Below are 16,589 nucleotides of genomic sequence, written 5' to 3'. Positions count from 1 at the left end.
AATATTTTCACAACAAATCATAAATGGTAAATTGTTATTGGTTCTAAAATTCTAACTTGAACCCACAATTAAAATTGCTTTCTTGCCCACTTGTAACAACCATAACAACCTGTCACTTAACATAGCATTTCTTTTGCGTATTTATATACAATCATAAAAGAATTCCCATCAAGTATGTCAAATGCCAAATATTTGGCATTTGACACACCAAACTTTAAAAAACCACTTTCATCAAATATTTTAAATGCCGTAATATTTGACATTGATGAATAGTGCAATCTCAAATTTGAGACCGCACTGTTCACAAATTGTAAAACTTGTATTATTTTTTTATTTAAGTGGGGCCCGCTTTCTTTTAAAGAAATAATAAAAATTGAATGAAGTTGTAAAAAAATGAACAAAAATATTAAAGAAAAAATATTTAAATGAAATTGTAAAACAAATAGAATGTTTGATGTTAAAATTTTTAAAATTGTTGATGTTAAAATTGTAAATGCTAAAATTTTTACAATTGTTGATGAGAATGCTCTACCTGGCACTTAACATAGCATTTCTCTTACATATCTATATTCGGGCTATTTAGGAAGTATTTTTGGGCCACCACCAGCGAAATCCTTTTTCGGCTTGAGAAAGATCTCCTTCTAACTCTCGAAGTATCTGCTTTTTAGCAAGAATAGCAATAGGGTTATATTCCATCGTGAAAAATGAATAAGGATTGTGCACAATCGCAAAGAATAATGCTTTTGTAATTTGTACCAGTTTCAAAACCAATTCAGCTTTTGATAGCCAACTAGGAAAATCTAAATTTCATAAACGTTCTGGTGATTTTGAACATTAAAAAGACAACAACCTGCCAAAACTTAGCAATATATTGATACAAAACCTAGATATTCCATATACTTTACAAATTACAAAATAATCAACTATAAAAATTTCGTACTAAACAAGATGATGGGCATTACAGTTCACAAACACAATAAGTAAGGGCTAAGGAGGTTTATTATTTGTAATTTTGCAATGCTAAAAAGAATGAAGATAAGAGGATTAGACAAAGAGAAGTAATTATTTCAAATTTTCAATATTAGAAAGTGGTAGAGTTACCTGGCTCATTCCTGGCCGTTCCTCATATGATAGACACACGCATTTAGCAGCACAACTAACCATTCGAGCCATTTCTTTAGAGTCAAAGTTCTTTTCCAACCTTTTATCAACGAGATCGTCAAATTTCCTCTTTTTCAAAGCTGGTGGGAGCAAAGGCTTTGCCTAAAATTCCGTAAGAGTAAAATGTTATTTGTCTCATGTCACTCAAGTTATGCAATTAAAATGCTGCATCTTTTAAGAAGAAAAAAAAATATAGAAGTTATAACAGCCTAAACTAAATGAGGATACACTAAAAAATTTCTTTGTATCTGCATGTCTAAAGGGCCTAGAAAACCTATGAATTTAGAACGCTTTATTAAAATATAATGAACAAGAAATGACATGGGTTTACTTTCTCAAACGCATAACTGAAAGGATATCAACTATCCTATACAAAACAAAAAATTAAATCAAATCAATGAATCAATATACTATTATTATAGAAGGTACCCTACACTCTTTTCCACCACCAGTTTTTTAAGAGGATTTACCTATCAAAAAAAGTGTTCTCTTAAGAGCCATATTGGCATTATTTTATTGGAAGAACTAATTACGTGTGGCAAGCTTATATGACATTTAATAAAAAATAAGGACAAAGGGGTTGCTAATGCACACAATATAACTTCAAGAGATAAAATTCAAATTTTAAAGTTTCAAAGTGTAAAATTTAAAAACTTCCAAACTTAAAAGGTGTAATTTGTACTTTAACCTAAATTTTTTCATTAAGAGAAGAACCTAAAATCAATTCACACATACATACAAACACAGAATAGGACACCATAAAGGAACAATGAAAACCCTGGACAAAATTGATTATAGTCTGAGACTACAACCTTACTCAATATCTTTTTATTGAAGATGAATTTTGACAAATCAACTATTGGATTACATCTTCTTTTTATAAACTCCATACTTGCAAAATTTCTAGAAAATTAAAAATCAATAGCTATGTTATCAATAAATTGTTTAAATTGCAAGTTTTTTGTAGTTTAAAATTATGCATAAAATATAAACACTTATAAATTATATAGTAAATAATATCTGATTGACACGCAATTTGACATGTGTATTAAGAGAGTAAAGAACATGCAATTCGACGATTAGATTTTCAAAATATGTAGTAATTTTTATTTTATTGAGTAATGTTGTAATTTAAGACTACAACCAATTTTGTCAGTAAACTTTGTCCAAAACCCTTGCCCCCATGCAAATGAACACGTACTTGCGAAGATTTTTTTGTTCCAAACAAAGTGATTGTTCTTTTTAATATTTCAACAACAAAAAAAAGTTATATCCCAAGATGATCTGATTACATTGACAAAGTATAGTGAACAATTAAGGACTAGTGATCATGGAATACATACCCAATTAACCATGTTGAAGGGTGGATTTTGTCTGATAGGCTTGAGTCCAGTAATCAACTCCAAAAGCACAACACCAAAGGAGTAAACATCCAACTTATCAGTGAGCTGTCCATCATTATAATAAATTGGATCCAAATAACTGCATTTGGTGAATACAGGATTATTTCAAGATATTAAGAAACAATTAATTCAAAAGTTAAAAAGAATATGTAATAGCCAAGCCATCATTGCTTTTTAAGCATTAATTAGACTGCTCCATAACTAAAAGTCATGGCAGCACCACAGCTTTGCAGAAAGAACACATAGAAATGGATCTTACCCAAGAGTTCCCATTACTCTAGTGTAGTAAGCATCAGCATCTGGTAAAAACCTAGCAAGCCCAAAATCTGCAACCTGAACAAAAGATCCCAGGTACATTATTTATCATAAAAGTCAATATTAAAAAAGTATTTAATTACAAAATGAGAATGAAGTTTTTCCACATAACTTATGCCATGCAAACAGCACCATGCAATTAAATGACACAACTTTCTGTTTGTTGTGGGCAGAGGAAAAGAGAAAAGGGAACCAAAATTTTTCCCATCATGGCAGCATCTCCTGACCCATTCCAAGCCAAGGATAATCCAAATGTATCTAAATCTAGAACTTTCAAAACTCAATCACAGAATAAATGGAGAAGCAAGTCAAAAATAAACAATGCAGACATTCATGTATAGATATTTGAAACTTAACAAATAATCTTCTGAAACTTAATAACCTTACCTTTGCATCAAAGTTATCATCAATAAGAATATTAGCTGCCTTGATGTCACGGTGAGTGATCTTAGGCTGACCTGAAGAACATATAGCTCCAAAGGAGAGTGAAACTATAACCAGAAAATATTTTTATTGTTAGCGATGTAAAGATAGAACATAAAGGAAACTCACAATCCTCAAGCAGATATGCCAATCCTTTTGCAGCGCCTAGAGCTATTTTCATTCTATTTGGCCAGCTCAGAGTCGGTGCCCTCTCTCCTGCAATGTCATTTTTCTTTAATAAAACATTGTATGGTAATTTAGAAAATAAGGTTACTAGACCAAAATCAAATTGAAAAACAATGATCTCAATCTTAACAACACATTGTGATCCAACTTGCCATTAAAACTCTCAGGACGGTAAAACCCTATAGGAATGCTACTTGAAATGACAACCCAATGATGCTACTCAGCGAAGTTTAATCACCAATTTGACTATTTTTACTCTCTCTCTTTTTCACATAAGGTTATTAAACAGGTTTATGCCTCTCCACTAATACTTTCGGCCAATTAAGTTACATTTAAGAGGTTTGTATCAAATAGAGAAATCTAGAGAAATATTTAACAATGCAAAAGATCTTCTTCTTCTTCTACAATAACTCAACTTCTCTATATCATATAATGATATATGTCATCTTCTAATTTTGCTTATATTTTACCATATTTTGAAGCAACTCGAGTTCATAGTAAATTAAGTATTAATTTATTTGCTTTTTGTTTTTTTTTTTTTTTAAATCATTATACATTTCATAAAGTAAGCCCTGATTCAATTACGTTTGACAATTTTATTTACTAGTTCTACAATTCTACTTATACAACTAAAATCTTTCAAGAATCTTATTACTCTAGGTGTTTGTTTGGCATGAATTATTTTTGCCAATTTATTTTACTATTCAGCTTATTTTTTGCTACTATTCATGAGTCCCATTACACTTTTTGGTACTATTCATAGGTCCCACTATACTATTTCAGCTAACGTTTACTTTTATCTACAGTATTTTCAGCAAAAAAATTTTAGTTTCAGCAAAATAAGCGAATCTCAAACGCACACTAAATATTTTCAGTTTACAGCTTTTTCATTCAAGTTTTACCATAAAAATGCTTTCCCTTGGTCATTTTTTCTATCTCATGAAACTTTATGTAATTCTTGAGGTCAACATTCCAGTAATCCTGTACTTTGTGAACTAGTGATGCAAATTCTTGATTGACTTAGAACCAACATAGGAAAAATTAAGTGGAGCTAACCAATTGAATCATGACTATGCTTAAGGACCTTCACTTTTTTAATAGATTATCTTGGGGAAATGATAACTTCTTGCTCTATTCTTTCAACAACAACAGGGCATTTCTGTTTGTAAGAACAAAAGAGACAAATATATTTTACATTTAAGACCACCAACATGAATTATTATCGCCCCCCCCCCCCCCCCCCAAAAAAAAGAAAAAAGGTTACAGATGAAACAAAATAATATAATCACCAAAAAGACTTACCATGTAGATGAAAATCCAATGTTTTGTTTGGGACAAACTCATAAACAAGCATTCTATGTGGCCCATCTATGCAGTATCCAACCAGTGAAACAAGGTTTTTGTGATGGATACGGCTAATGATATTAACCTCTGCCCGGAATTCCTTCTCCCCCTGTCCACTTCCAGATTTCAACTGCTTAACTGCAACCTTTTTGCCACCTGAAAGGGTTCCTTTATGAACATAACCAAAACCACCTTCACCAAGGGATTCGGAGAAATTGTTAGTTGCCTTGGCTAAATCTTCAAATGAAAATTGCTTCAGAGAATAATCTGAGAGGTTGCCAAGGGATGGTAATGGCTTTTGTTTCTCAGAGTCTGGGACATCAAAAGTTTCATCTGGAGAATCAACGATCAGCACAAAAAATAAATAAATCAGCGAGTATGAGTTAATATCATAATAAGTAGCAGTTTCTGAAAATACATAAGCTAGATCATAAATTAAATGAAAGATTTTCATTATCAAAAAAAATGAATAATAATATACAGCGTTCAATGAGATCCATTTGATGATAAAAGGTAAAATAAATGGATAAAACTCCCACGGCCACGTGCTGCACCTCTTCTTCCATGAGAAGCTATTATTGGATTGAGGAATTATGGAAAATTTGTAAAGAAAAAAAAAAGAAAAAAGAAAAAAGAAACTTCTGGTTGTACTTCAAGAATGTTAGGCATCTGTACCTATGTTTGTAGAATAGTATTGTGTTGTAAGTGACGGGTATAACAGTTAGCAATAAGTAGTTGGATTAGTTAGCTTAGCTGATAATCTGGAGGTTAGTTAGAAGCTGATGCTTGTATAAGAAGAGAATAGTTCATTGTATCTTGTCATTGATGATTAACATTGTGCTTATGACTCTCTCTCTCTAATCTGGAGGTTAGTTAGAAGCTGATGCTTGTATAAGAAGAGAATAGTTCATTGTATCTTGTCATTGATGATTAACATTGTGCTTATGACTCTCTCTCTCTCTCTCTCTCTCTCTCTCTCTCTCTCTCTCTTTCTCTCTCTCTCTCTCTCTCTCTCTCTCCTCTCTCTCTCTCTTCTCTCTCTCTCTCTCTCTCTCTCTCTCTCTCTCTCTCTCTCTCTCTCTCTCTCTCTCTCTCTCTCTCTCTCTCTCTGTGCTATGGAGGTCTAGGTGCCCTTGAAGTGACCTACTACAATATCCCTAATCCCATTATGATTCTTAACATCGGTATCAAAGCCAACTACCATGTTGAGTAATCAAACATAACTCGTTAGATTAAAATGTCTTGCTAAGTCATTGAATAACTGATAGGTGAGTGGAGTCACCAAAAATGAGAAAGGGCTACCATCGGGTTAGTGTCGATTGAGTGAAATGTCGTGTACGTTGGCTGTGGAGTATGGTGGTATGTTACGATCCAAGTATCCCACATGAATTAAGTGCAAGCTTAAGCATGTGTATATAAACTCTTGGTCCACCCTTCCCTTGCAAGCCGGTTTTTAAGGGTGAGTTCTATCCATGAGTTTGTATCATTTTTTTTATCTTAATAAAAAAATGCTAAACTTTAAATTGATCACACATTAGTTTGTAAGATCAAATAATAAAACTTGTAGAAACTTCTGATCGATCACATATCAGTTTTTACACATCACTGTGCATCATAATTTGACACTCAACCCGTAACAAACCTCATAATGTACCTCCATAATATACCTCAAAACCTCATAATGTACCTCCATAATCTATATATCTAATAAGTCCAACTTAAACTCAAACTCATCATTTTTTTTAAACAAAATTATTTTTGTTTAATCCAAACTCAACAAGGATTGAAACTCTATCTCTTTGATAAACCCAACTTAAACTAAAACTCATCATTTTTTTAAACAAAATTATTTTTGTTTAGTCTAAACTTAACAAGGAGTGAAACTCTATCTCTCTGGCAAATCTAACTTAAACTCAAACTCATCATTTCTTTTAAACAAAATTATTTTTGTTTAATCCCAACTTAACAAGGAGTGAAACTCTATCTCTCTAACAAGTCTAACTTAAACTCAAACTCAAACTCAAACGTTGATAATTTTTCTTTAATATTTTTTGGTTTTTCAGAAGTTTTAATACCTAAATTTTTTAGTTATTTTTTTGTAGTATCTGAAATTGTTTGACAAATTTTTTGTAAGCCATTGCACGTTCAAGTAATGACTTCTTCATCAATTTGTAGCATAAATTGAAATTATACAAGAGTAAATTATGCAATGATGTAGTTTCTTAATCAATTTAAGATTTTATAAAATTATTTTAGGGTGTGTTTGTTTGGAGGTGAAATAGAGAGGATGAAAAACTTTGTAGAGAAAATAGAAAAGAAAACTTTTTTTGTGGGTGTTTGGTTGGAGGGAGGGGAGGGAAAAAAATTGATGGGGCCCAAGTGTTTTCTCTCCGGGCCCACCAAAATGTTTTCTCTTCAAAATGGAGAAAACTGAGTGGGAGGAATTTAATAAATAAATGACAAAAATATCATGTGCATTTGCACATGGGCTTGTCTATTTTTTTTTTAATTTTTTTTTTTTTATTTTTTATTATTTCCTAGGCAAGCTTCGTTGCACTTCTTTTTTCTTTTTCAATACCTAAGAATGGCAACGGGTTAGGTTCGAGCCGGGTTTTACTATACCCAAACCCGACTTGCAAGCTGAAACCCGTGACTCGAACTCGATCCGTTTATTAAATGGATTTTTATTCGGGCTCCAGATCCACCGCCGGGCCCTGCGGGCCCCATCCATCTAGGCCAGATTTAGGCCCGATTCTCGGCCCAAATCATGGCTCAATCACAATCTATTTTTTTAAAGGCCCAAATGCCAAAAATAGGCCCAATTAGCTTAAAATATGAAAAATAAATAAATAAATAAATAAAGGGAGAAAAAATCTTACACTATGGCATAGTTAAGAACCCATGATGCATATACTTATACTAGATTGTCAAACATATATAGAAACACAAATCAACTTGCTTTTTTTTTTTTTTGCTCTTCTATGTTAATACAGATTTTTCCCTCATTAGAAAAAAAAAAATATATATATATATATATAAATCACAATCCCAAACATAACAGAAACACAAATCAACTTTTTTTTTTTGCTCCTTTGTTAATACAGATTTTTTTTACACAAAAAAAAAAAAAAAAACACACAAATCACAAACAAAAAACACAATTCCGTCCTTTGATCATCTCATTTCTCTCAGATCTGATCTAACAATCCTGTGCTCCTCCTTGACAAACAACAGCCACCGCAAGATCTGTGCTCCTCTGTGATTGGGTGAGGGTCGGTTGAGAGAAAACGAGAGTGAGAATGAGAGAGGACCGAGATGAGAGGTAAAGGGTGGCGTGGCTGTGTGAGACCATGGGGCTGAACAAGGTGAGGAGCGTGAGGCTGAAAAAGGCCGTGAAGGGAGCCTCTAAGGCCGAGAGGGTGGCCGGTGGTGAAAGCTTGAGAGAGAGAAAGGGTGGCCGGCAATGAGAACTTGAGAGAGAGAGAAAGAGAAAGGGTGGCAGAGATCTTGAGAGCTTGAGAAAGAGAGAGAGGAGGCAGCTGAGAGTTAAAAAAAAATGAAGTCTGAAAGAATGAAAGAGAGTATTTATATTAGGGTAGTAGGGTTTTAATTTTTTTTTAATATTATATGTATACAGGTTAGGCTTGGGTAGGAATGGCAACGGGTCGGGTTCGGGCCGGGTTTTTTTCATATCCGGACCCGACCCGTGGGGCAAGACCCGTAACTCAGACCCGGCCCGTTTAGGATACCGGGTTTTTTCCCGGGACCCGGACCCGCCCCAGTCGGGCCCCGCGGGTCCCGCAGGCCCCGTTTAGGGATTGGGCCCAATTCGTGGCCCAATAAAAAAAAAGCCCAAATTTAATTTTGCATTAAGCCTGCATTTTTAGGCCCAATCCAAAAAAAAAAAAAATTGAGCCCAGGAGACAGTGGCACCGAAAACACAAAGATAACTTCAAATTCTGTCCAATAGACAAAATGTCCGCAATCAATCATTCCATTAATTTCAATTGTACACTTTCCACATTGGTAATTACAAAACAGAAAACTCAGAAATGTTTTAAAATCAGGAAAAAAATTAAAAAAATTAAAGAGAAGACAAACTACAACACAAACTACATATTTGACCATTTAAATATACTTAAAGTCATGCTTCAAATTTTGCAAATCTTAATTTTTGCCTACATTAAGCCTGCAGATTCACCCCTCTGAAACCGAAAGTCCAAGATCCTCAGTGATTGCGGTTGGAGTAGGTGATGAAACCGAAAGTCCAAGATCACTCCCGTCCTGATCGGCGATCTTGAAGCAGGCGACGACGTTCCAGAGATGCCGACGGTACCAGAGACGCGAACGGCTGCCGTAACCAGGAGTAGAGGGAGGGTAGCCGGAGCCGGAGGTTTGTGAGGGTCGGACTGAGGGACTTAGGGACGGAGGGTACCAGATACGCTGAGGGACGGAGTGTGGGAGTGAGGGTTGTGAGGGTCGGACTGAGGGACGGAGGCTTGTGAGGGTTGGACTGAGGGACGGCGGTGTGAGGGAGTGTCGGAGTGTGGTGTGGGAGTAAGGGTGATGGAGTGTCGGAGTTGAAATGAGAGAGAGGGACTGTCGTACTGAGTAGGGAGGCTGCTGAAGAGTGAAAGAGTGAAGAAAGTTAGGGTTAGATTAAGGTATATATATATATATATATATATAAGGGGTAGTTTTGTAATTTCAGGTGCTGGTTTTTGCACGGGTCGGGTTTCGGGCCGGGTCTCGAGTCGGGTCTCGAATTTTTTTTAATAAAACCCGGACCCGCTTCGGATTTTTTTTTTTTGAAATCCATACCCGACCCTATTCCTAATTGGACCGGGTAAAATCCGGCCCATTAGGATCGGGCCGGGCCGGGTACCCGCGGGTCGGGCAAAAATTGCCATCCCTAGGCTTGGGCGGGGTATTACTAAAACCCAGACCCAACCTGGACTCGTTCCGGGTTTTTAAAAAAAAAAAAAAAACCCAAACCCGACTCTATTATTTATCGGGCCGGGTAAAATCCGATCCATTAGGGTCGGGCCGGACCGGGTACTCGCAGATCGGGTTTAAATTGCCATCCCTATCAGTACCTTATCTTATGATTCTTTTTAGGGTAAAATGTAAAACCGACCCTTTAAGTTTCTTCAGATTTCATTTTAGTCCTCTAACTTTACTTTTGTTCATATTAATCCTCTAACTTTCAAGTTTATTTAATTAAGACTTTTCTATCAACTTTTGTTATATGTTGTAGTTAATTTTTCAATTTTATAAATTTTTCTTCAAATTTTTTAAATTAAAAAAATTGAATTAATGATTGAAAAATATTTTCCAGATTTTTTTTTTCAAAAAATTTTAACAAAAATTAACTAAAAGGCCTTAATTGAATAAATTTGAAATTTAGAGGACTGAAACGAATGAAAGCAAAGTTAGAGGACTAAAATGAAATCTGAAGAAAATTAGAGAGTCAGTTTTGCATTTTAGCCTTCTTTTTATATGGCATTTTCCTACAATTTTATACCATTATAGAAAGGAAATTGTCAAAACTACTATCAATTTCTTTTACAAATTGATACAATTTTATACCATTATAGTCGACTTCCTCACTCTTGGGGCCAGCGCCACTTCCTCCAGCAGGTACATCATCAACAGCTCCAGGCATTTCACCACTAGCACTCTGGTACATCTTGGAGATGATTGGGTTGCAAATACTCTCCAACTCCTTCATCTTGCCTTCAAACTCATCAACCTCTGCAAATTGGTTGCTAATCCAACCATTTGATCGCCTGCTTAATGGCATCCTCGATCTTCTTCTTATCAGCTGGTGCAAGCTTGGCACCATTCTTCTCATCCTTCATTGTGTTCCTCATGTTGTATGCATAATTCTCCAAAGCATTCTTGGTCTCAACCTTCTTTTTGAGCTCTTCATCCTCAAACTTGTATTTCTTTACCTCTTGTACCATCTTCTCGATTTCATCCTTTGAGAGTCTACCCTTGTCATTGGTAATGGTGATCTTGTTCTTTTGACCGATTGTCTTGTCCTTAGCAGACACATTCAAGATACCGTTAGCATCAAAGTCAAAGCACACTGTGATCATAGGAACACCCCTGGGAGCAGTAGGGATTCCTGAAAGCTCAAATTTACCAAGCAAGTTGTTGTCCCTGGTCCTCGTTCTTTCACCCTCATAGACCTGGATCAAAATACCAGGCTGGTCATCGGAATAGGTAGAGAACACCTGTTCCTTCTTTGTGGGGATGGTAGTGCCCCTAGGAATTAACACAGTCATGACACCACCGGCAGTTTCCAAACCAAGGGAGAGAGGGGTAACATCCAAGAGCAGAAGATCCTGCACCTTCTCATTGCCCTCACCGCTCAAAATAGCTGCCTAGACTGTAGCACCAAAAGCAACGGCCTCATCAGGGTTGATGCTCTTGCAGAGCTCCTTCCCGTTAAAGAAGTCTTGTAAAAGCTGATGGACCTTGGGAATTCTAGTTGAACCACCGACAAGGACAGCATCGTGGATTGTGCTCTTGTCCATCTTGGCATCTCTCAAACACCTCTCAACAGGTTCCATACACTTCCTGAAGAGATCCATGTTAAGCTCCTCAAATCTGGCACGAGTAATGGTGGAGTAGAAATCAATTCCTTCATACAAAGAATCAATTTCAATGGTAATCTGGGCAGTGGATGAGAGAGTTCTCTTTGCCCTCTCACATGATGTCCTCAATCTCCTAAGAGCTCTTAGGTTGCCACTGATGTCCTTGTTTTTCCTCTTAAACTCCTGGACAAAATGGTAGACCATTCTGTTATCAAAATCTTCACCACCAAGATGGGTGTCACTAGCAGTGGCTTTCACCTTAAATATACCCTCTTCAATAGTAAGAAGCGACACATCAAAGGTACCACCACCAAGATCAAAAATCAAAACATTCTTCTTGCCAACACTTGTTGCCTTCTTATCAAGACCATAAGCAATGGCCGCAGCAGTGGGCTCGTTAATGATACGCATGACATTAAGACCAGCAATGACACTGGCATCCTTGGTAGCCTGACGTTGAGAGTCATTGAAGTATGCTGGGACAGTGACCACTGCATTCTTGATTTGGAAACCTAGGTAAGCCTCAGCAATCTCACGCATCTTCATTAGAACCATGGATGAGATTTCTTCAGCAACAAATTGCTTCTCCTCACCCTTATAGTTGACCACAATCATGGGCTTCTCGCTAGGTCCATTAAAGACCTTGAATGGCCATAATTTAATATCACTCTGAACTGAGGCATCACTAAATCTCCGTCCAATCAACCTCTTGGCATCTACAAAGGATAGGCACAATTTAAGTACAAAACATTGATTATAACAAACAAAAAAGAACAAAACATTGATTATAACAAACAAAACAAACAAGAAAAGACCCAAATTTCAATGAATCAAAATTGATTATTTCACATATATATAGTCGTCCAACATGACTCGCCAATAATAACGAGTATCAAGAAGCCTAGGGGATGTTTGGTTTTTTTTTTTTTTTTTTTTTTTCCCTCACTCATCACTCCTTACTCAATTTTCGTCACTCATCACTTATCACTTAAAATACCCCAATTTCTTATACCCACCCGTTTTGCACACTTCACTCAACTTGTCATCACTCAAAATTTTCAACTTTTTGTGAGCCCCATACTTGTAACTTGGTCAGAGCAAAGCTGGCCTACCCGAGGAAGGTTTCATCCCCATCTTATACTCTTTTCTCATTTCCCCTTCCCTCTTCAGCCTTGTTACTCTCCCAAAGCAAAACTCGAAAATATGAAACAAGAAAAAAAATGCTCCTTTTACTTACTTTCTTCAAAATAAACAAGAAGAAGGAAAAGGAAAAAAAAAAAAAAAAACCATGGCCGTGGTTGAAAATGGAGGGGTGGGGTCAAGCCGAAACTTCGAGACGCCATCACAAGAATCATTCAACGGTCACGATCAGCAACCCAACAACAAGAAGCACACCCACATGCGACTTAACCACAACCACCACATCATCAATGGTGATGGTGGTGGTGGTCCGATTGTGATGTCCCACCACGATTAGACGCCGTACATTACACTCACATCGGCACAGCAAATCGGGGCCCACCAATCCAACGCCGGAGATGGTGACTCTACCACTGTCTCCGCCGTAGAAGAAGCTCCCTCCCCTTCCCCCTTTAGCCTTGTTTCTTGATTTTTTTTTTTTTTTTTTATGGATCTAAGATATGAAAAAAAAAAAAAAAAAAAAAAAAAAAAAAAAAAAAAAAAAAAAAAAAAAAAAAAAAACCTAACTGAAGAATAGAGAAAGAAGAAAGAAAAGTGAAAAAAAAATAGTGAGTCAAAAAGTTGCGGCTAGTGGGTCCCTCAATGTGTGTTTAATTACGAAAATACCATTAAAAACTGAGTTTTGGAAACTAAAAACACCTAAACTTATCACTCAAAAATCAGAGAATTGAGTGATGGAAACAAAAACTGGAAATAATGCCAAATAGACTTCTTAGTCATGGGACCCACATATTTTGAGTTATGAATGATGGAAACAGAGTTATGGGTGATGGAAACACAAAAAACAAATAGCCCTTTATTATTTTCTAAATTTCATATTATTTCAACTAAATTTAAAGGCTGTTTGGATCCATTTTTTTCATCACTCAATTTCCATCACTCATCACTCATCACTCTAAAATACCAAGGGTGTTTGGCACCATCACTTACTTGCTATCACTCAATATTTTTCACACTATTTGTGGGTCCCATACCTATCACTCAGTGCAGCTTTTTTTTTTTTTTTTTTTTTTTTTTTTTTTTTTTTTTCAGTACCCAGAAACTCGAACCCAGTGAAGAAGAAAGGAAAAAAAAAGTTTAGATCATCCAAACCCAGTGAAAAAAAAAAAAAAAAAAAAAAAACCCAAGAGAAGATCGAACCTAATGAATGAATGAAAAAAAAAAAAAAAAACACCCGGAGGAGAAGACCGAATCCAGAGAAGAAAAGGAAAAAAAAAAGTCAAAAGATGGTCAAAAAATGCGGCTGAGTAATGACTAGTGGGTTCCATGTGTGTTTAATTACAAAAATGCCATTGAGTTATGAGTGATGAAAACAGAATTATGGTGCAGTCAAACGGACTTCTAGCTATGGGTCCCACCATTTTTGAATTATGAGTTATCAAAACAAATAATTGAGTTATGGAAACAAGTCATCCAATCAGCCTCTTAAATTCCATATAATTGACTATAATACAACTCTCCAATCATTGAAGTTCATGGACAATAAGCTTACAAACTGATGTGTTACTGATCAGCAATTTGTAACGGTTTTAGTATTTCCTTTTAGGAAACCATTACATCTCAATAAAACTAACATTAACCTTCGATTCAATAAACAGTATTAACATAGGACATAAACCATGATTTCTCTTGAATCTAAGACTACCTATTTGAATTAAGAATTATTTACAGCCTCTCAATTACTTTGTTTACTTAAGCAACTACTTTAATCATAAGTAAATACGTGTTTCATTAACAGAATCACAGAAAACATTAAATCTAACTCCAGAGATGAACATCAAAACTACCATACCGAACTTGCAAATAGCATATCATCAGCAACAACAAAAACTCAGATCTAAAACACAAGTAAAAACAAACAACACAGAATAGTAGATCGGAGAGCTCAAAACAAAGCTAGACAGATCCACAAGCTTCAGCTATAATCAACAAAGAGATATATTCACATAAAGCAACTAGTCAAGCCAAGTCAAAAAGAAGCTATTTTCAGATCTACGAAGCAGTGAACTCAGAGATCTTACCGAAGACGGTGTTGGTAGGGTTCATGGCGACCTGGTTCTTAGCCGCATCACCGATCAAACGCTCCGTATCGGTAAAAGCGACGTAAGACGGCGTCGTTCTGTTACCCTGGTCGTTAGCTATGATCTCAACACGGTTGTGTTGCCACACTCCGACGCAGGAGTACGTGGTTCCGAGATCGATTCCGATCGCCGGTCCTTCTCCTTTTCCGGCCATTATGATCTTCCTATAGAAGAATTGAACAAAAAAGAGATCTTTTCTTTTTTTTTTTGGAGAAAAACAAAAAAGACATCTGAGTGAGGGAGAGCTAAAGAAACAGTACAGTAGCTCTGTTTATATGCCAAAGTTAACTAAATATTAAGTTTTGGTAAAATTTATGACAAATTAACACTACTTTAAAAATAAGTATTAATGTACCACTTTTTTGGTATTTAAATTTATCAAAATCGAATTTTAAATAGTATTTAAGTTCAATAAATTCGAGTTCTTATGTAGAGATAAAAAACTAATGTGGTACGAAATGGAGTACCTTGTTTTTTTATTTTATTCTTTTTCTACTTTTTGATACGTAGTAGAAGACTGCTGAAACTTCTGATTGCAATGTAAAGAATGGGTTTTTAATGAAGCCACTGACTGCAGTGTAAAGAAAGAGATAAGAGAAAAGAGTTTTTAATAATTCTAATGACTTTGAAAAGTAAAGTTGTCCTGTGGGAGTGGGATGGTTGGACAAAAATCGAAAAGTAGAAACAAAAAGTAGAACCAATCTTTGAAAAGTCAGTTGTCCAGAGTCACTTGCTTGGAAGTTTCAGTAGTCTTCTACTACGAAACAAATAGTAGGGAAAAGAAAGTACTCGATTTCACTGTTATCAAGGCTGTGTTTGTTTTGGGTAAAAATCATTTTTGGAAATGCTTTTCCGGAAATGAGGCTGTTTGGTTGGTCCGGAAAATTCTATTTTCCTGAAATTGAAATCCGTTGACCGAAAAAAAAGGCCTTTGACCAAGAAAATCAATTACTACTTCTATTTTCACTTCAAAGGATTTCCGAAAAGAGAGAGAGAGAGAGAGAGAGAGAGAGAGCGCGCGCACGCGAGAGGAGAAGACCAGTCCGAACTCCAGTCCGTGCCAATCTCCAGTCCGCGCGCGCGAGAGGAGAAGACCAGTCCGACGACCGCGATCGACGCTTCGAGAGATCGCGCCATCAATCGCGATCTCGCCTTCGCGAGATCGCGCCGGATCGAGATCGCAATCGACGGCGCGATCTCCCGAAGCGTTGATCGCGATCTCGCGTTCTGGCGAGATCGCGATCTCGAATCGCGATCGTGTTTTCTGGATTCGTGTTTTTTGGGTTGTGGCTTGTGTCTGGATTTGTGTTTTCCTTCTTTTTTTCCAAACACTATAAAATATTTTCCGGAAAATTTTTTGAAATGCAACCAAATACACAGAAATATTTTCCTTTTCCAGAAATTATATTTTCCAAACACTAGAAAATATTTTCCGGAAAACGTTTTACGGCAATCAAACATAGCCCAAGTACTACATTAATTTTTTTTCCCTCAAGGTCTAAGGAATAATGGTATCTATTGTTATTTGCTTTGATCCATTGTTGTCAATAAGATCGGTGAATTGGTTGAAAGGTACAAAAAGAGAGGGATTCGAACCCTCGGTAAATAAAAGCCTACATAGCAGTTCCAATGCTACACCTTCAACCACTCGGCCAACTTTCCTACACAATGATTATGGCCTCAAAACCGGGTGAATAGTGAGTCATTTCATATTCTATTTTTGAATAGGTATGTAGCGTTGATTCTAACTATAAAAATATAGAAAACGATTCAGTAAAGAAAAAGCCTTCCTTCAAGGGCAAGGGGGGGATACATTTTTTTTGTGAAAACTATTAAAAGAATAGATATATATATATATATATATATATCTATTC

At 36.0% G+C, this 16,589-nt stretch overlaps 1 pseudogene across 1 annotated transcript; it reads right to left on the bottom strand.

Moving 5' to 3' along the window:
• Positions 1–495: 495 nt before the first annotated feature.
• Positions 496–14,992, bottom strand: LOC115952441 (annotated as a pseudogene). Its single transcript, XR_004083410.1, has 9 exons — positions 14,656–14,992; positions 10,422–12,150; positions 4,791–5,165; positions 3,432–3,518; positions 3,267–3,337; positions 2,824–2,897; positions 2,505–2,643; positions 1,102–1,263; positions 496–657 (listed from the first exon to the last, which is right to left on the bottom strand). The product of XR_004083410.1 is annotated as a heat shock cognate 70 kDa protein 2-like (transcript).
• Positions 14,993–16,589: the final 1,597 nt, after the last annotated feature.

Source organism: Quercus lobata, chromosome 7 (genome assembly GCF_001633185.2).
Source record: "Quercus lobata isolate SW786 chromosome 7, ValleyOak3.0 Primary Assembly, whole genome shotgun sequence".
Classification (NCBI taxonomy): Eukaryota; Viridiplantae; Streptophyta; class Magnoliopsida; order Fagales; family Fagaceae; genus Quercus; species Quercus lobata.
This window is presented reverse-complemented; position numbering and strand designations above follow the sequence as displayed.